This window comes from Pongo abelii, chromosome 10 (genome assembly GCF_028885655.2).
Source record: "Pongo abelii isolate AG06213 chromosome 10, NHGRI_mPonAbe1-v2.0_pri, whole genome shotgun sequence".
NCBI classification, from domain to species: domain Eukaryota; kingdom Metazoa; phylum Chordata; class Mammalia; order Primates; family Hominidae; genus Pongo; species Pongo abelii.
In genome coordinates, this window is record NC_071995.2 from 55,914,987 (window position 1) to 55,926,093 (window position 11,107).

Consider the following 11,107-nt stretch of genomic DNA (forward strand, 5'->3'; position numbering starts at 1 on the left):
GCCTCAGCCTCCTGAGTGGGTGGGATAGAGGTGTATGCCACCACATCTGGCCAATTAAAAATTTTGTTTTGAGAACTTGTTTGGAGGTTCTAGCAAGGGAGTGCAGCTACTCCTATACCCTTGACTAAAGACCGCAGTCCTCCTCTATCAGGGATGGTCATCTTCTTTGACCGAGTGCACAAAGGGCTAATAGACATGGAGCAGTGAGGGAAGAAGGGGACACCCACCTAGCCAGCCAGAGCAGCCAAATCAACCCTGGCCATCAATGGGGTGACAGATGTCACAGCCAGATCAAGTCGGCTTCATCCCTTGGATGTAAGCCTGGTTCAACATATGCAAATCAATAAACGTAATCCATCACATAAACAGAACCAATGACAAAAACCACATGATTATCTCAATAGATGCAGAAAAGGCCTACCTTTGAAAAAATTCAGCACCTCTTCATGCTAAAAACTCTCAATAAAATAGGTATTGATGGACTGTATCTCAAAATAATAACAGCTATTTATGACAAACCCACAGCCAATATCACATCGAGTGGGCAAAAGCTGGAAGCATTCCCTTTGAAAACTGGCACAAACTGGCACAAGACAAGGATGCTCTCTCTCACCACTCCTATCCAACATAGTATTGGAAGTTCTGGCCAGAACAATCAGGCAAGAGAAAGAAATAAAGAGAAAGAAATAAAGAGAAAGAAATTGGGCAACAGAGCAAGACTCTGTCTTAAATAAATAAACAAGAGAAAAGAAAAATAATAAAAATTGCTTAAAAAAGGAAGATTTAAATAAATGGAGACATTCAAATAGGAAAAGAGGAAATCAAATTGTCTTTGTTTGCAGATGACATGATTGTATATTTAGAAAACTCCATCGTCTCAGCCCCAAATCTCCTTAAGCTGATAAGCAACTTCAGCAAAGTCTCAGGATACAAAATCAATGTGCAAAAATCACAAGCATTCCTATACACCAGTAACAGACAAACAGAGAGCCAAATCATGAGTGAACTCCCATTCACAATTGCTACAAAGAGAATAAAATACCTTAGAATACAACTTACAAGGGATGTGAAGGACCTTTTCAAAGAGAACTACAAACCACTTCTCAAGGAAATAAGAGTGGACACAAACAAATGGAAAAACATTCCATGCTTATGGGTAGGAAGAATCAATATTGTGAAAATGGCCATACTGCCCAAAGTAATTTATAGATTCAATGCTATCTCCATCAAGCTACCATTGACTTTCTTCACAGAAGTGGAGAAAACTACTTTAAATTTCATATGGAATCAAAAAAGGGCCTGTATAGCCAAGACAATCCTAAGCAAAAAGAACAAAGCTGCAGGCATCGTGCTACCTGACTTCAAACTATACTACAAGGCTACTACAAGGTTACAGTAACCAACACAGCATGGTGCTGGTACCAAAACAGATACATACACCAATGGAACAGAACAGAGGCCTCAGAAATAACACCACACATCTACAACCATTTGATCTTTGACAAACCTGGCAAAAACAAGCAATGGGGAAAGATTCCCTGTTTAATAAATGGTGTTGGGAAAACTGGCTAGCCATATGAAGAAAACTGAAACTGGACCCCTTCCTTACACCTTATACAAAAATTAGCTCAAGATGGATTAAAGACTTAATTGAAAGACCTAAAACCATAAAAACCCTAGAAGAAAACCTAGGCAATACTATTCAGGACATAGGCATGGGCAAAGACTTCATGACTAAAACACCAAAAGCAATTACAACAAAAGCCAAAATTGACAAATGGGATCTAATTAAACTAAAGAGCTTCTGCACAGCAAAAGAAACTATCATCAGAGTGAACAGGCAACCTACAGAATGGGAGAAAAATTTTTGCAATCTATCCATCTGACAAAGGGCTAATATCCAGAATCTACAAGGAACTTAAACAAATTTACAAGAAAAAAACAACCCCATCAAAAAGTGGGAGAAAGACATGAACAGACATTTCTCAAAAGAAGACATTTATGTGGCCAATAAACATAGGAAAAAAAGCTCATCATCCCTGGTCATTAGAGAAATGCAAATCAAAACCACAATCAGATACTATCTCATGCCAGTTAGAATGGTGATCATTAAAAAGTCAGCAAACAACAGATGCTGGAGAGGATGTGGAGAAATACGAACGTTTTTACACTGTTGGTTGGAGTGTAAATTAGTTCAACCATTGTGGAAGACAGTGTGGCGATTCCTCAAGGATCTAGAACCAGAAATACCATTTGACCTAGCAATCCCATTACTGGGTATATACCCAAAGCATTATAAGTCATTCTACTATAAAGACACATGCACACGTATGTTTATTGCAGTACTATTCACAATAGCAAAGACTTGGAACCAACACAAATGCCCATCAATGATAGACTAGATAAAGAAAATGTGGCACATATGCACCATGGAATGCTATGCAGCCATAAAAAAAGGATGAATTCATGTCCTTTGCAGGAACATGGATGAAGCTGAAAACCATCATTCTCAGCAGACTAACACAGGAACAGAAAACCAAACACTGCATGTTCTCACTCATAGGTGGGAGTTGAACAATGAGAACACAAAAGGTAGGGGAACATCATGCACTGGGGCCTGTTGGGGAGTAGGGTGCTAGGGGAGGGATAACATTAGGAGAAATACCTAATGTATATGACGGGTTGACAGGTGCAGCAAACCCCCATGGCACGTGTATACCTATGTAACAAACTTGCATGTTCTGCACATGTATCTCAGTGCTTAAAGTATTAAAAAAAAAACCCACAAAAATTAGCTGGGCGTGGTGGCACATGCCTGTAGTCCCAGCTACTCGGGAGGCTGAGGCAGGAGAATCGCTTGAACCCAGGAGATGGAGGTTGCAGTGAGCAGAGATCACATCATTGCACTTCAGTTTGGGTGACAAAGTGAGACTGTGTGAAAAAAAAAAAAAGGCATTGGCTTTGAGGTGAAATATGAGTGCTTTAGGCAGAATACCTCAATACCAGTTTACATTATTAATTCTGGAAAGATTTTAAAGACAATGTTATATGCACTGTTTTCTACAACGTGTCCCTATAAACCATTTTTGAAGGCATTGGAAGATTATGGTGGCTGTTTGCATATTAAAATGTTAACATTTGAGTCAAGTTGGTGGTTTTTGAACCTGAAAGATCAAATAGTTCAATTTAATTGTATTAACCAAATTGATTTTAAACCAGCGGAATTATTTGCAGTGCTTAAAAAGTCATTATTTTCCATTCAAGTGAGATAAATGGGTCACCTTGGGATTTGCAGCTGGAGTTTTCCTTTATGATAATATATTGGGAACCAAGTCATTTGTCCTAACGACACTCTCAGCAAAGGTTCACCAAACCTGTCTTGATTAATTTTTCAAAAGCACTTGAAGAGATTTACCAGTTACACTTTCGGGGGTTGATTTGATCAGCTCCACATGGTTGCACAATCTGCATCTTGCTACTTTAAGCTCCAACAGACCAAAATGGTTAAAAGAGGTCTGATGGAAATAAACTATGAATTCAATTCTAATGTGGCCTAACCTTGTATGCTTTAAATTACTGCATATTTGGGATGCTGCATATAAAATGATCTAATGCAAATTCTCAAATTCTGAAAAAGTAGTGAGGGAGCAAATATTAATTCCATTTTGCCAGTGAGAGATACTGTGACAGAAAACGATAAAGGAACTGAAGATGGCACACTGAACACCACCACAGGACTATTAAGATTCGTTTTCTTTCATCTCCGCTCCCATCCTTCGTTTCTATGGCAGTTATCATTACATTCTGGCAATAATGTGGTGGTAAGTAATCTGCATTTTCAATTCACACAGACGTTATGTAGTTCCATATTGAAACAAATTGCTTTTTCTTTTTTGGTCTCTCCTAAAATCTTTCTTCTCCAAGTACGGTCCTTGGCTTAACAGCAATGGCATCAACTAGCTGCTAATTAGCAATGCCCAGATTCTGCCAGATCAATCTGTTTCATTCATGTGTATATTAAAATCAAGAAGCACTCTCTGGCCAGGCGCAGTAGCTCATACCAGCGACTCTGGAGGCTGAGGCAGAAGAATCTCTTGAGGCCAGGAGTTTGAGACCAGCCTGGACAACATAGTGAGACCGTGTTTCTAAAATAAATAAATAAATAAATAAATAAATAAATAAATAAAATTAGCCAGGCATGGTGGTGCACCTAGTCCCAGCTACTTGGGAAGCTGATGTGGGATGATCGCTTGAGGCCAAGAGTTCGGGGCTGCAGTGGACTATGACTGTGCCACTGTACTCCAGCCTGGGTGACAGAGTGAGAATCTGTCTCAAAAACAGACACACAAAATCCCAAAAAACTTCCACAAGTTCAGCTGTGCAAGCTTGAGAATCACCGCTTTAGCATAATGTTGCATCTGGGTGGCCTCACTTTCAAACTTACCATTCGTAAAACAGAACTTTTTAAATGCTTTTTATATAGTATGTTTGTTGCTCCATAAAGGAAGTTGAGGAATTCAGGATTGTTCTTACTTAATCCATCCATTAATTAAATAACTCTTCTTTTAAGAACAAATGCTTTTAATCTCATGACTAACAAACCCTGTTATGTCAATTTGTGCATTAAGCATTGTTATGTGAAAACCTACTCAGCATTTCACAAAATGTAAGGAAAGAAATAGAAAATAAAGAAAGACGTGTTTGGTTTTAGTCATTATTATGGTAGGATAAATTCTGGTTATCATAAGAGAAAAGAATTTCAATTATGAAATTCAGAGCACACATGAGAATAGATAAGGTCACTAGGTAAGATACAGGAAATCCAGTTAAATTTGAATTTCAGATCAACTGTAAATACTTTTTTTTTACCAAAGAATTTAGCATTTTTTAGTATAAGTATTTAGTAGAAATAGGTTCCATGAAAGTACCTGGGACATAGTTTTATTTGCTAAATCTGGCAACCCTAAGAAATAAGCCATGCAAAATGAGGGGTAAATTATTATATTTAGAATCAATAAAAATTGGAACCTATATGATATGCTATCAGGCCAGCTACATAAATTCCCTTTTATAGAATATTTTACAATTAAAGAGCAATAATGTATGCTGTGTTCCATGATTGCAGCTCAATATGAAATCTCTAAGTAATTTTGATCAAGAAATTTCTTTACGTTGATGTCGAAACACAAGCAATAATAATTTAAAATAATCCCATGCATCCTGATTGCCATTCTACTAATTTTATTAATTTATGTGTAAAATGTTGAACCAAAACAATACACTGCAATGTTCTTAAAAGAAGAAGAGAGAGAAAAAAAAGAAAAGAAAAAAAAAAGAAAAAGAAAAGCCGTACTGAAATTCTGAGCTGTTGGAAAACTCAGCCAGCAGCAGAGGGCACTAATGTATCACTGATGAATTGTGCATCACAAGAGGCTCAAACATTTTTTTTTTTTTTGCCTCGCACTAATAAACTTTTGTTTCATCCAAATTAGAGCAATAATCTTCCATACATAAGTATTTTCCCTGCCCAATAATTCAAATAAAAAAATCCAAAATGATTAATAAAGAAAAATATAAGAATTAACAGACCCTTTAAATTTGTTTTACATATTTTTAAGGTTTAAAAAGGGTTTAAAGTTTGTAATTCCTAGTAGGAAAACATTATCTGAATGAATACCCTAATGGCAAACCACTGTAAAATGCTTCAGCTGCATTCGGGGGAGAGGGGTAGGGATTATCTTCAAAGCACTCCAGCTCTCTTGATGAGGTCAGAGGTACACTGGTTTGTATTACTGCAACATCCATAAGGTGATCTAGGTTGCTTTTCCTTCAGCAATGCCTTTATTTATCAGAAGGGCATTACGCTTGACCTCCAAATTTGGCTGACAATTTACTGATAAGATTCATAACCTTTGGGTTGCTCTGGTATTTTGACATATTTGCTGGGTTCTGAGCCACATCCTGGAAGGCCGCCATAATTTCTGGATCCTGCATGGCTGCAGGAACCTCTGGATCACTAAGAATTTCACTGGGTCCAGGCCTTCTGGCCATCCTAGGTATGCCGCCTCCATTCCAGGTATTCCTCTGGGAAAATTACCAGGCATTTCCCCAGGAAAGCCACCTGGAAAAAAGCCAGACTGAGCTCCTGACTATTGTCTGGCTTCTTCCCCCCTCTGGGCTCTCTCATGCTCTTCTGAGCCTTCTTAACTCTTTCTATTCTTTCTTTGGTCTCTCGCTCTTCACGTTTTCACTCATATTTTCTCTGATGTTCTGTAATTTCCTGTGTCCTAGGTTGAATCAGGATTTATTTCAATGAGTCTGTCATAGTCTCGGATGGCAGCATTTGGCTTCTGTAATTTGACGAAGACACTGGCCCTCTTGGCATACAAAATAGCCAAGTGAGGATTCAGCTTGATGGAATCTGTGAATAAGTCAATGGCTTTCTGCAGTTCACCATCATTTAGGGCTTCAATAGCAGCTGCTTTCTTATCCTTTGCCTGATCCGTCATCTCCTCTGTTATCTCTGCATTTTCATCTCCCATTTCTTAAGGGGCATCAGTGTCTGGTTCAATCACACCTTCATTATTAATTTCTAGATAACTTTCCTCACCTGATGGTTCATCTGCCTTTAAGTCTTCCTCCACATTCTTACTATCAGGTTTTTCTTCCTTGGTATTTTCTTCTGATTTAGCTTTCTGACTAGCAGGTGGCACTTTACTCCCCATGCTCTCCACCCACTCCCTCAGGAAGCACATTTCCTTGGTGTGCAGAACGCTCAGATCCTGCTTACACATTTTCACAAAGGCCCAAAGCGTGTTCACTTTGCGGGGGTCCATGGTCGGGAGGCGGTGGGCCAAGCTAAGGGGCTGTGGCTAGTTCCAGGCCCAGATGCTGGCTTGGCATGACCTCGTAGAAGCAGGCAGCTGCCAGGAGACAGAACACACTAGAACCTTCCTGGTCACTGGTTCCTCCCACCCAACAGTCTTGTGACCCCGGGTCCTCTGCCTGCTCATTCCTATTCCCTCTGTGCTGCTCCTGCCCTCTCCCTAGAACCTTCTAGAAGCGTGGCTGCTCGTGCTGTTGCCTGTCTTTCTGCGCACACATTCTCATATTCTTAACTAGGAACGAGCTCCCTGGATGGGGCAACCCCTGACATGGGTGCCTTCAAGGAGGTGGGGGATAGCAGCCCCTTCAGGGAGCAATATCCAAGAGCATATTCTGTGGCTACGTGCACTTGAGGCTTAAACATTTTTGTAATGCTTTGTTCAACTTAGATTTTATTTAAATATTTATTTAAATCAACTTTGCCATGCAGTGTTGTTAAAACAGATTAGAAACTAAAAGCAGTTCTAGTGTACTGTTCAGCACTTGCATGACCCTAAATAACATATATATATATATTTGCTTAAGATCCTTTGCTAAAAAAGTACTTAACCATTTTGGCAACTGGATGTACTATGTTTCTGGTTTATGCTTGAATGCCTGGGTCTTTACAAGTGTGTTGACTGTGTGTGAGGGATCATAGGTCTAATTAAGGAAGGCAGTGGTGGATGGAGGCTTATGAAGTTGAGGAACTAAAATCCTAGTTGGGTGGGAGATGGCCATGGCTGGACTGACTTAACTCCTGAACCAGACAATGAAGTGTCATATGATACATTTCTGTCCCCAGGCATACAAACCTATACAGAGGTGTGTATAAGTGCAGTAAAATTCAGGACGATTTCATTTTCCCCATAGTAATGCCTTTATGGACATAGAAGGAGAGTTCATTTTGGCCCTCTTTGTGCTAGCCTTGGCATTGCATATATTTGATTTCATTCCAGTTTCATGACAACCCTGTGAGGTAGGTGTTATTATCATCTGTTTACAGATGAAAAAATCCCCAGGGCTGAAAGAAAGGGTATATTTCAATGAACACTATCCTTGTGTATAGTGGGCACTCAACATTCATCTAATGTAACATTTCTTAAACTTTGGTCTGTAAGACAATGGTACCATTCAAAGTTTCATAAGTTTTCCTTATCAAACAATTATGGGAAATGTTGCAAACTTTAACTGTCTCTTAGAGTTTCACAATGCACAAAAATGTTTTAAAATTTCTTAAGAAATTATGTGGTAATGCAACTTATTTAACTTTATGCTTAGGTTTCTCAATCTTATTTAGCTAAATAATTTTTCTTTTCCTCCCATTTTTAGTAGAACTACCATCCATGTTGCAAGGCATACACCCTTTGTGAAACATGTTTTGAGAAACATGGGTCTAATTATGTATGGAATATATTTTCTGGTAGGAATTAGAGGAGTTAGTTCATTATTATCATCATTCTTAGAAAATATGTATTTGGGTGGCGATTCCTCAAGGATCTAGAAACAGAAATACCATTTTACCCAGCAATCCCGTTACTGGGTATATACCCAAAGGATTATAAATCATTCTACTATAAAGACACATGCACATGTATGTTTATTGCAGCACTATTCACAATAGCAAAGACTTGGAACCAACCCGAATGCCCATCAATTATAGAATGGATAAACAAAATGTGGCACATATACATGATGGAATACTATGCAGCCATAAAAAAGAATGAGTTCATGTCCTTTGCAGGGACATGGATGAAACTGGAAACCATCATTCTCAGCAAACTAACACAAGAACGGAAAACTAACCACTGCATGTTCTCACTCATAAGTGTAATTTGAACAATGAGAACACATGGACATAGGTAGGGGAACATCACACACCAGGGCCTGTTTGGGCATGGGGGCAAGGGGAAGGAGAGCATTAGGACAAATACCTAATGCATGCGGGGCTTAAAATCTAGATGATGGGTTGATGGGTGCAGCAAACCACCATGGCACAGGTATACCCATGTAACAAGCCTGCACATTCTGCACATGTATCCCAGAACTTAAAGTATAATAATAAAAAAAAGAAAATAGGTATTTGGTACCTTCAATTTGTAGGGCATTGGGATAGAATCCAGAGATATGACACAAACCCTGTTAGAGAGAGAGAGGAGTTTACAGTTTATATGAAGAGGCAAAAATGTCTTTGGTTTGAGTGGGAATGTAACTTTAACTACAGTGCTCTTCTCTCTTTAATTTTTAGAGTAGGATGGTGGTCATGGATAACAGGGTTTCCAATGATTTCTTAATGTGACATTCTGTTTTGTTCCCCTAGTAAACAATTACCACTTTCTTCCATTAATTTAGTATGGCTTAGATGTTTGGAAGGATGAAAAACTTAAACCTTTGAATACAAGTAAATCCCAGATAGAAGTCATTAAGAATTGTACATCTTTGACACATCCTAGGAAAACAGGTGTCTTCCTTTTCACACACATTCAAATGCACACACATATTCCATTTCATCTCATCAGTGCATCACATCTTTATGTCATTTGTTAGATAAACGAAAGCAAATGAAGGTTGTGGATATCTATATCAAGGGATTGGTCAAAGGATTTGAAGTTCATAGACTAAAAATTTCAGTTGTTTTTCAGTAATGTTGAAGGCTGGCAAGTTACTACTATGCCAGAGATCTCTAGCCTTTCTTCTTTAGGGATGTGATGATATTTTGCACTGTTCTGGCACCTTTTTTCTAATAATCTTTTAAAACCCTATCAAGCAATGTAACATATTACCAACAAGGAAATGAAATTAATTTATAGTTGTAACATTAACAGGGGAGTTGGAAATGAAATATTCAGCTGTGGTTGGATATGCAAGGGGAAATGTGAATATGATGAACAATAAACTGATAACACACTCTTGAAATATTTTTTTCTTGAGGTATTCAGATGCTTATAACAAAAAAAGATTTTCCTCCCTGCATCACCTTACTTAAGCCAGCCCCAGCACTTCACTGTATGTGTCCCTTCGAAGTAGGGCTTTGCTTAGAAAGGCTCTGGGTGTGCAGCCTTGCTTTTTTGAAAGGATCATGACTTGCACCTCCATCTCATATTCTTGGGGAGGACAGAGAAGAGGGTTTATCTTTGCTTCTACATATCTTAGCAGCATTCTTATCCTATTAAGCCATAGGCCTTATTTATTCAGGTCACAAATAACTGAGAAGTGTAGAAATGATAGGCTACTGATGGCAAATTGTATTTTTCCATATTATGACCATAAATAAGTTACCTGAGACAATTTTTTAGAAGCCAATTTCACTATAGTGGTTTAAACCAAAACTCAATGAAAGGAAGTCATTTTTTCACACAATGCAGTAATGATAAAGAATGATTATTTTCTCTTTACATTGATAACACCTAATCCTTAATCCTCCTTATGAGATTTGCTTTAATATCTATAAATAATGAACATTTCTAAAAAATGTGCCTCCAATGGAACTACAAACTCACTAGAAATTGCAGAGGATGTCCATGTGGAGATGTTTCATATGAAACTGCAAGTGGCTCATGACATTACTTTTGGATAGTTCCCCTGGGGGAACATGACACACATCTGACAATATAAATGAGATAATTTGTATCTTGGCCTAAAGCAGGCTTTCTGCTTTGGTGTCTCTTCATTTCAAATAATAACACTGGGAGGCCTGGAAGAAAGAGGCAGATTCATCATTTAAACTGTGTTTCCTACATTAAGAGATTGGGAATGCAAAACAAGGGAAGCTGAGCCCCAGAGTTACTGGTTGTTATCTCTTTCAGCACTACTAGTAGCAGATCCATTGTAAACTTGTTGGGGCAACATGGGCAACTAGGGACTCTCTAGTCACTTGTTTATAACAGAAGTCAATGCTTTTTAAACATCTTTAACTCCATTTGTGGCATAAAGTCATCAGTAGATTCAGTTAAGCAAAAACCTTTCTTTAATACTTATATTGAATTTCTTCAAAAAGCATTTATTAAGCACCTATTTTATGCCAGGCACTGTTCTAGGTACTGGGTCACTGGTGAACATGATGGGTGAAGTCCCAGCTCTCTTAGAGTTTACTTTTCCTTGGGAATAAAGACAATAAACAAGTTAACAAAGAGGCTATAAAGAAAATAAAATAGGTTAATGTAATAGAGAGTGACACGTGTGGGGTGGAAAAGGCATCCCTGAGGGAGTATTATTTAAGAAAATGGAATGAGCTAGAGAAGGG

At 38.4% G+C, this 11,107-nt stretch overlaps 1 pseudogene; it reads right to left on the reverse strand.

Moving 5' to 3' along the window:
- Nucleotides 1–5,804: 5,804 nt before the first annotated feature.
- On the reverse strand, nucleotides 5,805–6,836 carry LOC100450152 (hsc70-interacting protein-like; annotated as a pseudogene).
- Between the last annotated feature and the right edge of the window lie 4,271 nt (nucleotides 6,837–11,107).